Below are 17,447 nucleotides of genomic sequence, written 5' to 3'. Positions count from 1 at the left end.
TGACCTTGTGTAGTTTTTCCTATATTGACCTCAGGTCACATGACTTCCTTTGCCCAGTGGGTCTTATAAAAACATAACATCACAAGTTTGATAAATGATGCATATTGGGGTTTACCTTCTTAGACCTAGCCATTGTGTTAGAAGCCAAAGTTAACTTCCTTGAGATGGGGAGGCCATATGGAGAGACATGTGATTATATCAGTGACCCCAGGTGCGAATAGCAGAAGAACCAGTTAATTAACACACATAACTCTGAGAAATAATGAATAGTTGTTATTTTAATCCACTAAGTTTTAGAGTGGTTTGTAATGCATTGATAGAAAATTGGTACTTTTTTTTTCTGTGTATTGATTAAATTATTCTTTCAGTCAATCTTTTCCTCAAATTTCCTTAACAAATTTATAATAGTTATTTAGAAGTTGTCTGTTGCTTCTACAACTAAAGATATAAAGAAGGAACCATGGTGAGGTGGATAGGAGGGGGTGGAGTCATGGTAGAAGTCAAGACCTATCCCCCCTGGGGTGGGCGATCCACACATAGGAGGGTAATTACAATTGCAGAGGTTCTCCCCAAGGGGCGAAGGGTCTGAATCGCACATCAGATTCCCCAGTCCAGCAGTTTTACACCAGGAAGATGAGAACCCAGAATGTTTGGCTTTGAAGGTCAGTGGGGCTTACTTTGGGGACAGCCAGAGCACTGTGGGAAATAGAGACTCCAGTTTTAAAGGGCACACACTCTGGGACCCGTCTGCTGATCAGACCCACCTGCTGATCTCGGAGAACTTCCTGGAGAGGCAGGAGGCAACTGGAGCCTACCCTGGGACACAGACACCGGTGTCTGTGGACACCGGTGCTGGTAAGTGGCAGTTTGGAATCCTCCCTCTAGCTTTACAGTTCCAGGGGACCTGATTCCACCCATTAGCCTTTTGGCACTAGTCCTGGGACACCTCAGTGTCCAGAAGGAGAAGAGGGCATCAAAGGATAAGATGGCTGGACGGCATCACCGATGCAATGAATATGAACTTGGGCAGACTTCAGGAGATGGTGAGGGACAGGGAGGCCTGGCGTGCTGCAGTCCATGGGGTTGCAAAGAGCTGGACACGACTGGACAACTGAACAACTGGTACACCTCAAGTCAAGCAACTAGCTGGGAGGGACACAGCCTCACCCCCCAGCAGGCATAACTGCCCCAAGATTCCCTGAGCTCACAGCTGCCTGGGAACCTGGCTCTGTCCACCAGAGGGCCTGGCCCCAACCCTGCACACCAGGGCACCAGCACTAGCTCTGGGACCCCGAGAGCCCTGCGTCCAGTGACTCCGGGATCTTGCTCCACTCAGCAGTGGGTGGGCACTACTAGCCCCAGGACCCCAGTCTTGGGACTCCCAGATCCTGCAGACAACAAAAATGCTTGTAGTTCTTGTATTTCCATATAGGTTAAAGGAAAATTTCAGAGTTTCAAAGCAATGATTTATTAGATGATAACCTTTCACTAACTGCCAGCATAATGGTGTTATTGTATGTAGTGTAGATTTCAGAAAATTCCACTGAGTGCTTGTGAAATATAATGAAATGGTTTTGACTTAAACGGACCACCTGAAAGAGGACTTTCTGAGAACCACTGGGTAGACTAACAGGCAAACATAGGGATCAGCCAGAGATGTTTATTGATAGAGTTCAAGAATCTACTGGGGTCAGACTCAGGGTAGCTTCATCTGCCTTTTGATAACTTCAGGCTTCAAGGAACTTAGATTTGCCATGGTAAGTTTTTTGGCAGGTACCTGGACTTCACACAGCACAGTTTATTATTTGTGCAGTAAACATAGACCTTTTCCTTCTTGAAGCATTTATGGCGGCACCTGCCATGAAAATTCCAGCATTTTCGGGTGCCACCTGAAAAGAAAGAACAGAGACAGTGTCAGCCCTAAGAAGAGGTAGATTCTGGATTTGAAAGGTCTGTAAAAGGATTAAAACCGATGTGATAGAGGGTCCTCAGTGTCCTTTGACTTTCATCCTGGTCCTTCTTTCTCTTTTTTCCTTCTCTCTCTTTCTAAAAATTGCGGTAAAATACAAATAACATAAAGCTTATCAGTTTAAGCATTTTAAGGTGTACAGTTCAGCGGCGTTACGTAAAGTCACAATGTTGCGCAACCATCATCACCACCTAGTTCCAGAACTTTCTAATTATCCCAAACAGAAACCCTGCACCCATTAACTGTTCCTATTTCCCCTCTCTCCATCCTTGGGCAATGACCAATTTGCCATCTTCTCTATAGATTTGCCTAATATAGATATTTTATGTCAATGGAATCACATAACCTGTAGCATTTTATGTCTGACTTCTTTAACTTATTCACTTATTTTCAAGGGTCATCCATGTTTTTTTTTTTAATAAAAAAAAACTGAAGTACAGTTGAATCCGGATGTTTCATGGATCTGCTTCTGTGCTCTGTTGTTTATACTGGTTCTCAGTCACATTTTCTTATTTCCCTGTGTGCCTAGTAAATCTCTGTTGTTGTTGGTTAGTTGCTAAGTCGTATCTGACTTTTTGTCAACCCCATGGACTGTAGCCTACCAGGCTCCTCTGTCTCTGGGATTTCCTAGGCAACAATACTGGAGTGGGTTGCCATTTCCTCCTTCAGGGGATCTTCCTGACCCAGGGATTGAACCCACGTGTTCTGCATTGGCAGGCAGATTCCTTATCACTGAGCCACCAGGGAAGCCCAGTAAATCTTTAGTAGTGTAATAAACATCATAGTTGAAAAAAACTGAAGTATAGTTGATTTACAATATTATGTTAGCTTCAGGTGTATAGAACAGTGATATATATATATATATATATATACACACACACATATATTGGGGCTTCCCTGGTGGCTTAGAGGGTAAAGCATCTGCCTACAATGCGGGAGACCTGGGTTAAATCCCTGGGTGGAAAAGATCCCCTGAAGAAGGAAATGGCAACTCACTCTGGTACTCTTGCTGGAAAATCCCATGGAAGGAGGAGCCTGGTAGGCTACAGTCCATGGGATCACAAAGAGTTGAACACGACTGAGCGACTTCACTTTCACTTTTCATATATATATTTCTTTTTGGATTCTCTCCCTTGTAGGTTATTACAAAATATTGCATATATTTCCCTTTGCTATACAGTAGGTCCTTGTTGGTTATCTATTATATATATATATAATAGTGTGCATATGCTAACCCCAACCTCCTAATTTCTCTCTCCCTTACCCGCCTTTCCCTTTGGTAACCATAAGTTTGTTTTCTATATCTGTGAGTCTATTTCTATTTTATAAATAAGTTCCTTCGGATCATAGTTTAGATTCCACATTAAGTGATAGTATATGATATTAGTCTTTCTCTATATGACATTTCATTTAGAATGATAATCTCTAGATTCACTCATGTTGTTGCAAATGACATTATTTCATTCTTTTTTTATGGCTGAGTAGTGTTTGGATCATATATATAGCTGCCTGCCAATGCAAGAGACGAGGGAGATTCGGGTTTGATCCCTAGGTCAGAAAGATCCTCTAGAGGAGGAAATGGCAACTTATTCCAGTATTCTTGACTGAAGAATCCCATGGGCAGAGGAGCTTGGTGGGCTACAGTCTGAGGGGTCGCAAGGAGTTGGACATGACTGACTGATCAACACTTTCACTTTCTTTCAGGACTGTGCCTACGCAGAGCAAGGCTCAGTAAACACTTGCCAAATGTGAAAAACTAAACCTTAGAGCAAGAATACTGGACTGGGTTGCCATTTCCTTCTCCAGGAGATCTTCCTGACCCAGGGATTGAATCTGTTTCTCCAGCTTGGTAGGCAAATTCTTTACCACTGAGCCACATGGGAAGCCTATCCTTAGAGCAATAATTTAAAGAAAAAGGCACAGTTAATAAGGCAATGGTAGATAAAAATTTGAATCATAAAAAGACTCAAGTAACCTGTAAAAGGGCAAGGAAAGAAGATAAAGTAAACAAAGAAAGGATAGGCAGATAGAAAACAGAAAGATGGTAGGTTAAATGCAACCATATTGATAATTATATTAAGCATAAATAGTCTGAACATCTCAATTAAATGGCAGAAATTGTCCGATTGGATGAAACAGCAAGATCTATTACATACTGTTTATAAGAAATTCATTCTAAATGGAGAGACATAGTTATGTTAATAGTAAAAGGAAAAAAAATCATGAAATCACTAATCAAAGATAAGCTGGAGTATTATTAATATACTAGCTATGTTAAGATTTAAAAAGTAGACTTCAGAACTAACTAAATTGCTAAGTATAAAAAGGTCATTTCATGATGACAATCTCAACTTATCAAAAAGACATTAATTCTCAATCAAATGCACCAAATAACAGAGCTTGAAAATACATGAAACAAAAAGCTGGAAGAACTGAAAGGAGAAATAGACAAATTCACAATGATAATTTCAGCTTTCAACATTCCTCTCTCAATAGTTGATAGAACAATTTAATACAAGATACAGAATATTTGAACTGATGAGTTTATCAACCAACTTAATAGATATTTATAGACCACTCTACCCAACAGCCAGAGAAGGCAATGGCAACCCACTCCAGTACTCTTGCCTGGAAAATCCCATGGGCAGAGGAGTCCAGTAGGCTGCCATCTATGGGGTCGCTAAGAACTCGACTGAGTGACTTCACTTCACTTCACTACCCAACAACAGAAAAACAGAGATTTTTTCCAAGAGCTCACAGAATATTTACCAAGATATACCATACAGGATCTCAATAAAAATAAAAGGGTTGAAGTCTTTTAGAGAATGAACTTATGGTTTGGGGGAGTGGAGAAGAAGGGGGAAAAGATAGGGAGTTTGGGATCAACATGTACACTCTGCTATATTTAAAATGGATAACCAACAAAGTCCTACTATACAGCACAGGGAATTCTGCTCAATGTTATGTAGCAGCCTGGATGGGAGGGGAGTTTGGGGGGAGAATGGATACATGTATATATATGGCTGAGTCCCTTTGCTGTCCATCTGAAACTATCACAACATTGTTAATCGGTTGCACTCCAATATAAAATAAGAAGTTTTTTTACAAAAGAATTGAAGTCTTATATAGGTGTATGTCTGTCCATAATAGAATTAACTAAAAATTAATAGTAGATATGCATTTGGAAAATTCACAAATACTAGAAATTGAACAATGTACTGGGAAATGACTAATGGGTGAAAGAGAAACCAAAAAAGAAATTAGAGAAGTTTGAATTGACTAATTAAAAGTACAATACATAAAAATATTTGTGGAACTGACACAAAGTAGTAATTAGAGGGAAATTTGCAGTTTAAAATGTGTACTTTAGACAGAATGGTCTTAAATCAACCATCAATGCTTATATCTTAAGTGAGAAAAACAAGAGCAAATTAAGTGAGAAAAACAAGAGTAAATTAAGTAGAAGGAAAAAGATCATTAAGATTGGAGCAAAAGTAAATAGGAAATTTGGGGTGCCATTTCCTACTGCAGGAGATCTTCCCGACCCAGGGACTAAACCCACATCTCTCGTGTCTCTTGCATTGGTAGGTGGAGTCCTGGATTCCACTGGATACTGCTAGCATCACCTTGGAAACCTCAGAAAAATAACAGACAAATTAAAACTGAAAGCTGGTTTCTTGAAAACATAAAAAATTTTCTAAATTTCTAGCCAGGCAGGCTGCCCAGGAAGAAAGCAAAAGAGAAGAAATAAATTGTTTATTATCAGGAATGAAAGAGAGGGGATTCCCTGGCCGTCCAGTGGTTAGGACTCCACACTTTCTCCGCAGAGCGTGGGGGTGTGATCCCTGGTTGGGAACTAAGATGCCACAAGCAGTGCAGGGTGGCCAAAAACAGAAAAAGAAGGAAAGAGAGGACTTCACTATAGATTCTATAGATATTACAACATTAATAAGGTCATAACAGAGAAAACTTCATGACTATAAATCGAACAACTTACACAAAGTAGACAAATTATTTGAAAAACACAAACTACTGAAGCTCATACATGAAGAAATACATAACTCTAAACCCCTTAATTTTTTGAAAGAAATTGAATTTGTATGTAAGTATTTTTCACAAAGAAAACTCTAGGTTGAGATGGCTTCATTGGTGAATTATATTAATACCAAGCATTTATTAAGAAATAATACCAATTCTTTTAGAAAGAAATAATACCAATTCTTTTCAAAGTCTTCCAGCATTACCTTGACACCCAAGTCAAAGACATTCCAAGAAAATAAAACTACAGACTTATATCCCTTATGAACTTAGATGTAAAAACCCTTACAGACTTAACATCCCTCATAAACCAGATGTGAAAATCCTTTACAAAAAATGAACTGAATCCCAAAGTGTATAAAAAGGATAATACATCATAATAAATGTGAATCAGTCCAAAAATGTAAAGATCAGTTCAACATTTGAAAAATCAATCAATGTATTAATAATTCACATCAGCAGAGTAACCCTCCCACCTCACCCAATCACATGATCACTTCAATAGATGTAGAAAAAGCATTTGACAGAATTCATAATACCTGATTACCAACATCTGTGAAAATTCTGCAGATACTATCATACTTACTAATGAATTAAAAACAGATTTTAAAGGGAGACATAAAACTACTACTGTTTAAAGATGACATGATCATCTACGTATAAAATCCTCCCAAAAGCTATGAAACCTATTGAGTTTAGCAAGGCTGTAGGATATAAGATTAATATATAAAAACCAATTGTATTTCTGGATCATATAATAATTCTATTTTTAGTTTTCCAAGGAATCTCCATATTGTTCTCTATAGTGACTGCACCAACTTACAATTCCACCAATAGTGTAGGTATGTGTACGTTCTAAGTCGCTTCAATCAAGTCCAACTCTTTGCGACCTCGTGGACTATAGCCCATCAGGCTCCTCTGTCCATAGGATTCTTCAAACAAGAATACTGGATTGGGTTGCCGTGCCCTTCTCTAGGGATCTTGCCCACCCAGGGATCGAACCCACATTTCCTGTGTCTCCAGCATTGCAGGGAGATTCTTTACCACTAAGCCACCTGGGAAGCTCAACAGTGTAGGAAGGTTCCCTTTCCTCAATACCGTCTCCAGTATTTATTGTTTATAGACTCTTTAATGATGGCCATTCTGATTTGTGTGAGGCGGTACCTCACTGTAGCTCTCTTTTGGCCACACCTGTGGGATCTTTGTTCCCAAATCAGGAAGTGAACCTGTGCCCCATGCAATGAAAGAACAGAGTCTTAACCACTGGACCACCAGGGAAGTCCCCTCACTGTAGTTTTGATTTACATTTCTCTAATAATTAGTGATGTTGAGAATCTTTTCATGTGCCTACTGGCCACCTGTATGTCTTCTTTGGAGAAATGTCTATTAAGGTCCTCTGCCCATTTTTCAATTGGGCAAATACCCAGATAAAACTATAATTAGAGGGCTTCTTTGGTGGTCAGGTGGTTGAGAGTCAGTCTTGCAATGCAGGGGATGCTGGTTCGATCCCCGGTCAGGAGGATCTCACATGCCACGGAGCAGCTAAGCCCATGTGCCAGCACTACTGGAAAGTGAAAAAGTGAGTGTTAGTTGCTCAGTTGTGTCCAGCTCTTTGTGCCCCTGTGGACTGTAGCCCTTCAGGATTCTCTGTTCATGGATTTCCTAGGCAAGAATACTGGAGTGGGTTGCCATTTCTTCCTCCAGGGGACCTTCCCAGCCCAGGGACTGAACCCAGGTTTCCTGCATTGCAGGCAGATTCTTTACTGGCTGAGCCACCAGGGAAGCCCCAGAACTACTGGGCCCATGTGTAATTCTGTGTTTTTTTTTTTTTTTCTTTTTTTGGGGGCTTGTCCGGGATATGAATAATTCTGTGTTTTATTTTACAAAAAAGATAAGGCACTCCCCTCCACAATTTAACAATAAAATCTGAAATTTTAATTCAAGAATATCAAGATGAACTGTTGTTGAGAGTGAGAGGAAAGACGGTCTCATATACTTTGTTTCAGCCTCTCTGGAGGCTACTTGGCACATTTTCAGATGGTGCAGTCTTGACCATCAATTTCCTTTCTAGATGTCTATCCAAGGGAAATACACATGGAGACTGAGAAGCCTGTACAGGAGATACAGTTACAAGCAAGTTAGAGACAGACAGCTGCCCTCAGAGAACTTCCATTCAAGTGGGGGAGAGGAGATGAGAAACAACTATTAAAGAAATAGCTACCCAGATATTTGATTGACTAGACTTAGGCTGAAAATTATAAAGGAGGAACTCTGGGTGCTATGAGGAGGTATAACGGAAAAGGATGTGACATACCCCACCTAAATCTAATCTCTGCTGGGTTCTTGGGCTTTATACATATGTCCTGGATTCCACAATTAACTTAATTTAAAAAATTTAAAAATATTAAAGTGATATATACTTCATTCCCCTTTAATCATGAGACCCTTTGGTTGCTGAAAAGCAGAATTGGGCAGAGTTTCTGGCCTTTGTGGGGATGGTAAACAATAGAATGACAAAGTTCATTGCTCAGCTTGAATGAGATGAGTTGTTGTAGTTTATAGAAAGACAACACATTTAAGAACCTAATGTATTTAGAAGAATCAGGGGGTTCCAAATTTCAAAGAATTCCTTTATATATTATTAGCTGAGCCTGGTGGATTCAGGTAAAACTACCTCATCGCAAGCCACAGGAGGCAAAGGCTGAGGGTCTGGACAAAGAAACTTCCATTCACTCTCCTTTACCACCACCACAGCTAATAGAAAGGAAGAGGAAATATTCTCCCTAGAGGAAACTGGGGCACTTAAATCTAATTTGCAGCAGCAGCAGGAGGCCTTAGAGCTCCACCAGAGCCACATCTTGTCTCTGCCAGCCGTGTGACAATGAAGGATCTACCAGCAAGCTAGAGAGAGGCCTTCCTCTCCTCCAACACCCCCCACCCCTCTGCACCCTGTCCCAGGGCCCCTGGACTAGGGCCTGCTGGTCAACCTGAACACTTAAGAAGTACAGATAAGTCATGCAAGAAAGGCAGGGGGCAAGAGACTCTTGTTACAAACACCCAGACTGGCCTGGAGAAACTACTAGAGAAGAGGGGATTTACTTTCTGCCCTCAGAGGGTAGCCCAGGGAAATTGCTAACAGTACCAACACATTATGGTGCCATCTGGAGGGGAATTAGACTAGAAATGCCTGAGGGAAGTGGTTGAGCATCTCCCTCTCCTCTCCTGTGGCATAATCAGGAAAGTCCTCAGTTCCCTCTTGTCTCCAGTGGAAACAGAACAGGTGATGAGCTGAGAGCCTGAGATACCTGCCAGCAGTAGACCCCCGTGCAGAAAGGGAGTGGGAGGAGCTGTGTGTGAACAGCCTAAACCTAGGGATTAGATGGAAGATTTGACTGAGATGAAGGGCTGAGTCAGTGGGGCTCTCAACAGGACCAGGAAGTTTCCTCAGTCATGGATCACACACAACGAGGGACCTTGCCGCAGAAGTCAGTGAAGGTCCAGCACTGGGCTCTACCTCCTCATGAGCCTGCCCCAGGGCCTTCGCACTGCACATTCCCACCAGCTTGAATATTCTCCATAAATCCATAGGGTTCACCTCTTATCCTCCCTCAGGTCAGGGTGAGCCATTCCATGAGCACCCCTTTAAAACAGCAAATTTACATCCCTGTGGTATTTGCTATCCCCTTTCCCACCTACTCTGCTCATCATACTCACCACGTGACATTTCATATGTTTCACTTATTTAAAAAAATTTCTGCTTCTTTCAACAGAATGCAAACTCCAAGAGGCTAAAGACTTTGCTTACCTTGTTTGTTCTCATGTGTTCACTGCACTACCTCCTGCACCTATCACAGTGCCTGGAATATGAAATTTGTTCAACATGTTTATTGATAGCTCAGTTGGTAAAGAATTCGCCTGCAATGCAGGAGACCCTAGTTCGATTCCTGGGTCAGGAAGATCCGCTGGAGAAGAGATAGGCTACCCACTCCAGTATTCTTGGGCTTCCCTTGTGGCTCAGCTGGTAAAGAATCCGCCCACAATGTGGGAGACCTGGGTTCAGTCCCTGGGTTGGGAAGATCCCCTGAAGAAGGGAAAGGCTACCAACTCCAGTATTCTGGCCTGGAGAATTCCACGGACTGTACAGTCCCTGGGGTTGCAAAGAGTCAGACATGACTGAGTGACTTTCATTTTCATGTTTATTGAATGAGCCAATAAATTAAATCATGACATCTAGTTAACTTCTAAATCCAGGTGCTATCCTCAGAAACAGAAAGGGAACAGGAGAAATTCTCAAAGACTTACTCAAATATTTATTCAAAAGAGACTGAATTAACTTGAAACTGTTTTAAATCAGAACTGATGAGCATTTATTAAACTGTGGAGTTTAGGCACAGTCCCTTAGCGCCTTCCACCACCCCTCTCCCCAGCCATTGCATCAGCAGGATGGAATTTCCTGGGAAAATTGAAATGAGTTACATAAAATGAAGAAGCTACACTTTTTTTTTTGCATACCAAAATTTCAGTGTGTTCAATGTTGTTCCCTCAAACTGACGTTACTATACACATGCCTTTGTTGTAGCAGATTGAGAAATGGGGACATTGAAACTCTGAGCCGCTAAGCTGCTTACTGGAGGTCAGAGTTAGAAAATGATTGAGTGGTGTTTAACCCAGGTTCTGAGGCTTTCCTCTCTATCCCCAGCTGAGTAGTATTTCAGACATTTGCCACAGGCAGGAACAAGGGCTGAGGTGAGGAAATTTATACATTACAGCCCTGTGGACAGGTGAGGGGAAAGCCTTGGCTGAGCAGAAGTTTCTGTCAATTGAGCAAGAGGGGCCAGATAGCGATGCTAGAGTTGGTGGAATAGCCCTTTTTTGCTTAAGCTTTCCTATGGCTCCTCACCTGGCAGTCAAGGCTCATTAAGACCTGGACCTTGACTGCTTCTGCAGTCTTAACCCTTGCCACACCCTTAACCTTGGGCTTCCAGATCCTGGGCTTCCCTGGTGACTCGGACGGTAAAGAATCTACCTGCAATGCAAGAAAGCTGGATTCGATACCTGAATTGGGGAGATCCCCTGGATAAGGGAATGGCTACCCACTACAGTATTCTTGCCTGGAGAATCCCATGGACAGAGGACTCTGATGGCCTACAGTCCATGGGGTCTCAAAGAGTCGGACACTATTGAGTGATTAACACTCTCAGTCTTACCCCTTGCCACGCCCTTAACCCACCCTTCCATCATGGGCTAGTTTCCTGAAGGCGTGGTGCTGTCTCCCACATTCGGATCTTTGCTATTAGCTGACTTCCGTCCGGGACACCCCTCCTTTTCCACCTCTTCTCCCTCCCCTTCTAATTTCTAACCACTTTTCAGGACTCAGAGTATCCCTCCAGGAGATCTCTCCTGGCCCTCAGCCTGGGCTGGCCCCTCCCTTGTGCACCTCAGGACCCCCAGATCCCCTCTAACACAGCTCACGGCACTCTGGGTAAATGCTATTTCACATGTGAGTGCCTCCCAGTGCGGGTGTTCAGTTACTTCAGTCATGACCGACTCTTTGCGACACCATGGGCTGCAGGGATCTCTCCCACTCAGGGATCGAAACCGAGTCTCTTCCGGCAGGCGGTTTCTTTACCACCGCGCCATCTGGGAAGTCTGAATCCCTCCCAGGCCATGTCATTTATCTCTGTGGTCCTAGCTTCCCAACACAAGGACTGGCACAGAGACGGTAACAGAGAAAGCTTTGCTTTCTCCTTAAGGTGGTTGCGGTTTGTATTAAGCCTAGATCATTCTGGGGCCTATTTTGTGACATGGCCACTATTGTGTATCCTCCTCCTGCTTCTCCTACTCCTCCTATGCATTCTTCTTCACAAGCTAACCCCCCTTAGCATGCTCCCTGGGACAGCAGGATGAGGTGACTGAGCAAGAAGCTCTCCATGTTGTAGTTGGTACCTAGATCTCGGCTGCCTGGCCGCCAGGGAGGGCTCCTCCTCCACAAGGTGACTGCAGGAGGCCCGGCAGCCTATCCTCCCCGCCCGTGGGATTCTGTGTCCAGATCTCTCTCTCCGCACCCTGTGCTCCTCCCCTGAAGAGGTCCGGGTTACCTGGAGTGAGCTGGGACAAGAGCAGCAGTCCGGCCAGAATCAGCGAGAGGAGCTTCATGGCTACAAGTGGCCAAGGGAAGCGGCAATGGCAAAGCAGCTCGGCAATGTGATGCGATGGCAAAGCTAATGATGGATTGTTCTGGCCTCTCTGGCTCCCGCTCCTTTGCTCCAACCGGAACAGATGTCACTCGCACGTGCCCTCCACCGCCCACGGGCACGGCCCCCGCACGCCCTGAGCTGGCCTGCTGGCTTTTCTCATTTAGGTCACGCGATAGGGTTCGACTGCCAATCAAGGGACCACCAGGGGGCGCCACACACGCGGAACCCAGAAGGTCAGGGAAGATTTCGTAGAGAAGATCGCAGAGAACCGTGTTTTGAGAAACAAAGACCAAAACGCCAGGTGGATGAGCCCTCGTGGCTTTCCAGGCAAAGGGAAGTCTGTACAGAGGCTTTTGTTGGTATTGAACATGAGAAATATACTGTAACTGGGGCTAAAATCGGCAGGAGAATGGAAGGAAGAGATGCAGCTCCCAGCAGGAGTCTGGCTGTGCCCTCTCACAAGTATTAGCAGCCGTAGCCCCCTGCCATCTCAGGGTTACCCATGTGGTCAGGCCTTCTGGGGGCCAGGCTGTGACCCATCCTCAGAGGTCCAAGAACCAGCTATTGTAGTGGGGAGGTCCCTCCTCTGAACTCTAAGGATTTGAAAATCCATTCTCTTTCCTCAGTTCCGGCTACCTAAGGGTAGTAGCTGTATTCTCTGGTTGCTGTTGTTCAGTTGCTCAGTCGTGTCCGACTTCTTGTGACCCCATGGACTGCAGCACGCCAGGCTTCGCTGTCCTCCACTATCTCCCGGAGTTTGATGGAATTCATGTGCATTCAGTCAGTGATGCTATCTAACCATATCATCCTCTGCTGCCCACTTCTCCTGTTGCTTTCAGTCTTCCCCAGGATTAAGGTCTTTTCCAGTGAGTTGGCTCTTTGCATCAGGTGGTCAGAGTATTGGAACTTCAGCTTCAGGATCAGTCCTTCCAGTGAATATTCGGAGTTGATTTCCTTTAGGATTGACTGGTTTGATTTCTCAAGAGTCTTCTCCAGCACCACAGTTCGAAAGCATCAATTCTTCCACACTGCATCTGTACATGACTACTGGAAAAATCTGTGGTTACTAATACCTGTTTCCTCAGGGTCCTCTTTTTGCTGTTTCTGCCTTCCAACAGCAATGTAACTGATTCCATACATTAAGTATGCTATGTGACTTCCATTTCTTGACTGGACCCTATTTGACACAGATGTCAAGGGTATAAAAGCATGATCCCATGGACAGAAGAGCCTGGTGGGCTACAGTCCATGGGGTCGTAAAGAGTAGGACATGACTTAGCGACTAAACAACAACAATGGCTTACGAGACATATTAACGTTGAAAACCATTTTTGTAGGGACAGAAAACAGATTGAGGAGGTTGAAGACTGAAAGGTAAGTGAAGCAATGAGATCAGTAAGTGTAAACAGCTCTTTCTAAAGCCTTTAAGATGAAGAGAAGGCAGTAGCTAGGAAGGACTCAGTGCCTAAGGCCTAGAAATCCACGATTGCTGTTCATTTCTGTTGCGTGTGTGTACTCAGTCATTTCTGACTCTTTGTGACCCCCAGGACTGTAGCCCGCCAGGCTTCTCTGTTTATGGGATTCTCCAGGCAAGAATACTGGAGTGGGTTACCATTTCCTCCTCCAGGCGATCTTCCTGACCCAGAGATAGGACCTGCATCTCCTGTGTCTCTTGCATTGGCATGCGGGTTCTTTATCGCTGAATCACTTGGGAATCCCTTCATTTCTGTTAAGGAAGCTCATTTTTTCAAACATATGTTAGTTAAGACTCAATTAGGGAAGCAGCAGTACTGCTATCAGCATTATGGGCTAAGGAATTTACGACAAGGATGAGACTATTCAATTGTGGGAAGGGCTGGGAAAGTAAAGAGCTCTCTGGGGTCCTGAAGGAGCTGGTGCAGAAGCCTGTGAAAGGTTACTTGCTCTTCAAAACCACGGCCTATTTTAATTCATTTGCTGTTCAGTTGCTTAGTCTTGTCCAACTCTTTGTGACCGCATGGACTGTAGCATGCCAGGCTTCTCTGTCCTCCACTATCTCCCTGAGTTTGCTCAAACTTATGTCCATTGAGTTGGTGATGCTATCTAACTGTCTCATCCTTTGCTGCCCCCTTCTCGTTTTGCCTTCAATCTTTCCCAGCATCAGGGTCTTTTCCAAGGAGTTGGCTCTTGGCATCAGGTGGCCAAAGTATTGGAACTTTAGCAACAGCCCTTCCAGTGAATATTCACAGTTGATTTCCTTTACAATTAACTGTCTTGATCTCCTTGCAATCCAAGGGATTCTCAAGAGTTTTCTTCAGCACCACAATTTAAAAGCATAAGTTCTTCGATGCTCAGCTTTCTTTATGGTCCAACTCTCACATCTCTACACGACTACTGGGAAAACCATAGCTTTGACTATATGGGCCTTTGTTGAGTTCATAGAGAGGTGTTTAGTTTTGGGCCTGAACCTGGGTCAGTTTGGTCAGAAGGGCTGGCAGTTGGAAAGGAGAGCTGACGTGTACCAGGAAACAATGAAGACAGGCTGAAACTCACAGACACCCCTTACCGCCTCTAACCAGTGACAGCCTTCAGAACACAGGGATGCTGCTTCATTTCCAACCCCCCAATATCATCCAAAAAAAAAAAGAAAGAAAGAAAAAGAAAAGAGAGAAAAGAGTTTGTGGCAAAGCCTAACTTGATTCCATACAGGGAAAGGAATTGCAAAATGTAATTTCATCCTAGTTTGGGCTACAAAAACAGCACCAAATGCTTATGTTCAAACTCATCACATTGTATGCATTAAATATACGCAGGTTTTTTTTCTACTCAACAATTTGCAAAAAAAAAAAAATTGCAAAATGCAGTTTTCTATTTGGTGGCTAGGGAATGGGGCAGAAATGTATCTGTTGGATGCTGAGAGAAGAGACCCTACTGTTTAAAGTGCCTGGATACATAGAGAATTTTGGTGTGGAGGGTGGAGGAAGCAGAGCTAAAAACATACAGTCCTGATTCTGATTTTCTGTTAACTTTGCAATTTTGGATAAAATTCAAACTCTTCTCCCTGACTTACCTGATCCAGTTGCCATGTAGCTCTCTGGCTTTATCTCATATCAGTTCCCACTCATGCCCTATTCTTCAGCCGTACTAGCCTTTACTCTTTCCATTGAACACACTATATCTGCTTGCACTTGCTATGCCCTTCACCTGAAATATTCTTATCAATTTTCTTGTAATCGGCTCCTTTGTGTCACTCATGTCACTTTATATTGAATTTATCAAGCCCCTGCTGTATACTATTCCAGGATCATGAATTTTTAAGTCAGATAGATTTAGGTTGAGTGCCTGACCTTCAAATTGTTAGCTTTCTTTTTTTTTTAATTTATTTATTTTAATTGGAGGCTAATTACTTTACAAAACTGTTAGCTTTCTGAAATTGTATAAATAACTTAACCTCTACTGACTTAAGGTTTTCATGGATAAAAAGACTTAATGTTACATAGCTCACTGAATTGTTAAAAAAATTAAACGAGTAAAATATATACAGTTCTTAGAAGAATACTTAAAACAGAGTAACTTCTGATTAATTGTTAATGATCATGACATTAAAAAATCATTTAATTAATCCCAAAATGTACAGAAAAAAGCATGTAAGAACAATGCCTGGGGCTTCTTCTGGAAAGACTCTATGGTTTTCTGCTCATATCTGTCACTTGAAGACTGGGCTCACCCGGGAATGTCAGAGTTTCAGGAGGTGGCAGTACTGAACATTGACAGTTTAGTAATCAGTGAACTAAAGGAGACAGGAATGGGTGAATTTAATTCAGATGACCATTATATCTATTATGGCGGGCAAGAATCCCTTAGGAGAAACGGAATAGCTTTCATAGTCAACAAAAGTCTAAAATGCAAGCACTTGGTTGCAACTTCAAAAATGACAGAATGATCTTGGTTCATTTCCAAGGCAAAACATTCAACATCACAGTGATCCAAGTCTATGCCCCAGCCACTAGTGCTGAAGCTGAAGTTGACCAGTTCTATGAAGTCCTACAACACCTTCTAGAACTAACACCAAAAAAGATGTCCTTTTCATCATAGGGAATTTGAGTTCAAAAGTAGGAAGTCCAGAGATAACTGGGAGTAACAGGCAAGTTTGGCTTTGGAAAAGTGAAACAGGGCCAAGGCTAATAGAGTTTTGTCAAGAAAACATAACAGTTAGAGCAAACACCCTCTACCAACCATCCAAGGGATGACTCTACACATGGACATTACCAGATGGTCAATACCAAAATCAGATTGATTATGTACTTTGCAGCCAAAGATGGAGAAGCTCTATACAGTCAGTAAAAATAAGACCTGAAGCTGACTGTGGCTCAGATCATGAACTCCTTGTTGCAAAATTCAGGCTTAAATTGAAGAAAGTAGGGAAAACCACTAGGCCATTCAGGGATGACCTAAATCAAATCCCTTAGGTTTATACAGTAGAGGTGACAAGTCGATTCAAGGGATTAGATCTGGTAGACAGGGTGCCTGAAGAACGATGGATGTAGATTTGTAACATTGTACAGGAAGCAGTGACCAAAACTATCCCAAAGAAAAAGAAATGCAAGAAGACAAAGTGATTGTCTGAGGAAGCTTTACAAATAGCTGAGGAAAGAAGAGAAGCTAAAGGTAAGAGAGAAAGGGAACGGTATACCCAACTGAATGCTGAGTTCCAGAAAATAGCAAGGAGAGATAAGAAGGCCTTCTTAAATGAACAATGCAAAGAAATAGAGGATAGTGATAGAATGGGAACGACTACAGATCTCTTCAAGAAAACTGGAGCTATCAAGGGAACATTTCATGCAAGGATGAGCACAATAAAGGACAGAAACAGTAAGGACCTAACAGAAACAGAAGAGATTAAGAAGTTGCAAGAATACACAGAAGAACTCTACAAGAAAGGACTTAATGACTCAGATAACCATGGTGGTGTGGTCACTCACCTAGAGCCAGATTCTGTTCTGGAGTGTGAAGTCAAGTGGGCTTTGGGTAGCATTACTGTGAACAAAGTTAATGGAATTGACAGAATTCCAGCTGAGCTATTTAAAATCCTAAAAGATGATGTTCTTAAAGTACTGTTCCTAGTATGTCAGCAAATTTGAAAATCTCAGCAGTGGCCATAGGTCTGGAAAAGGTCAGTTTTCATTCTAGTCCCAAAGGACAATGCCAAAGAATGTTGAAACTACCCCACAATTGTGTCTTTGACTGTGTAGATCACAATACAC

General features: G+C 42.7%; 1 long non-coding RNA gene across 1 annotated transcript; it reads right to left on the bottom strand.

Moving 5' to 3' along the window:
• Window positions 1–1,646: 1,646 nt before the first annotated feature.
• LOC139186553 (uncharacterized) lies at window positions 1,647–12,341 on the bottom strand. The gene is made up of 2 exons (XR_011570171.1): window positions 12,106–12,341; window positions 1,647–1,889 (listed from the first exon to the last, which is right to left on the bottom strand). It is a non-coding gene; the product is annotated as an uncharacterized lncRNA (long non-coding RNA).
• Between the last annotated feature and the right edge of the window lie 5,106 nt (window positions 12,342–17,447).

Source organism: Bos indicus, chromosome 13 (assembly GCF_029378745.1).
Source record: "Bos indicus isolate NIAB-ARS_2022 breed Sahiwal x Tharparkar chromosome 13, NIAB-ARS_B.indTharparkar_mat_pri_1.0, whole genome shotgun sequence".
Lineage (NCBI taxonomy): Eukaryota > Metazoa > Chordata > Mammalia > Artiodactyla > Bovidae > Bos > Bos indicus.
This window is presented reverse-complemented; position numbering and strand designations above follow the sequence as displayed.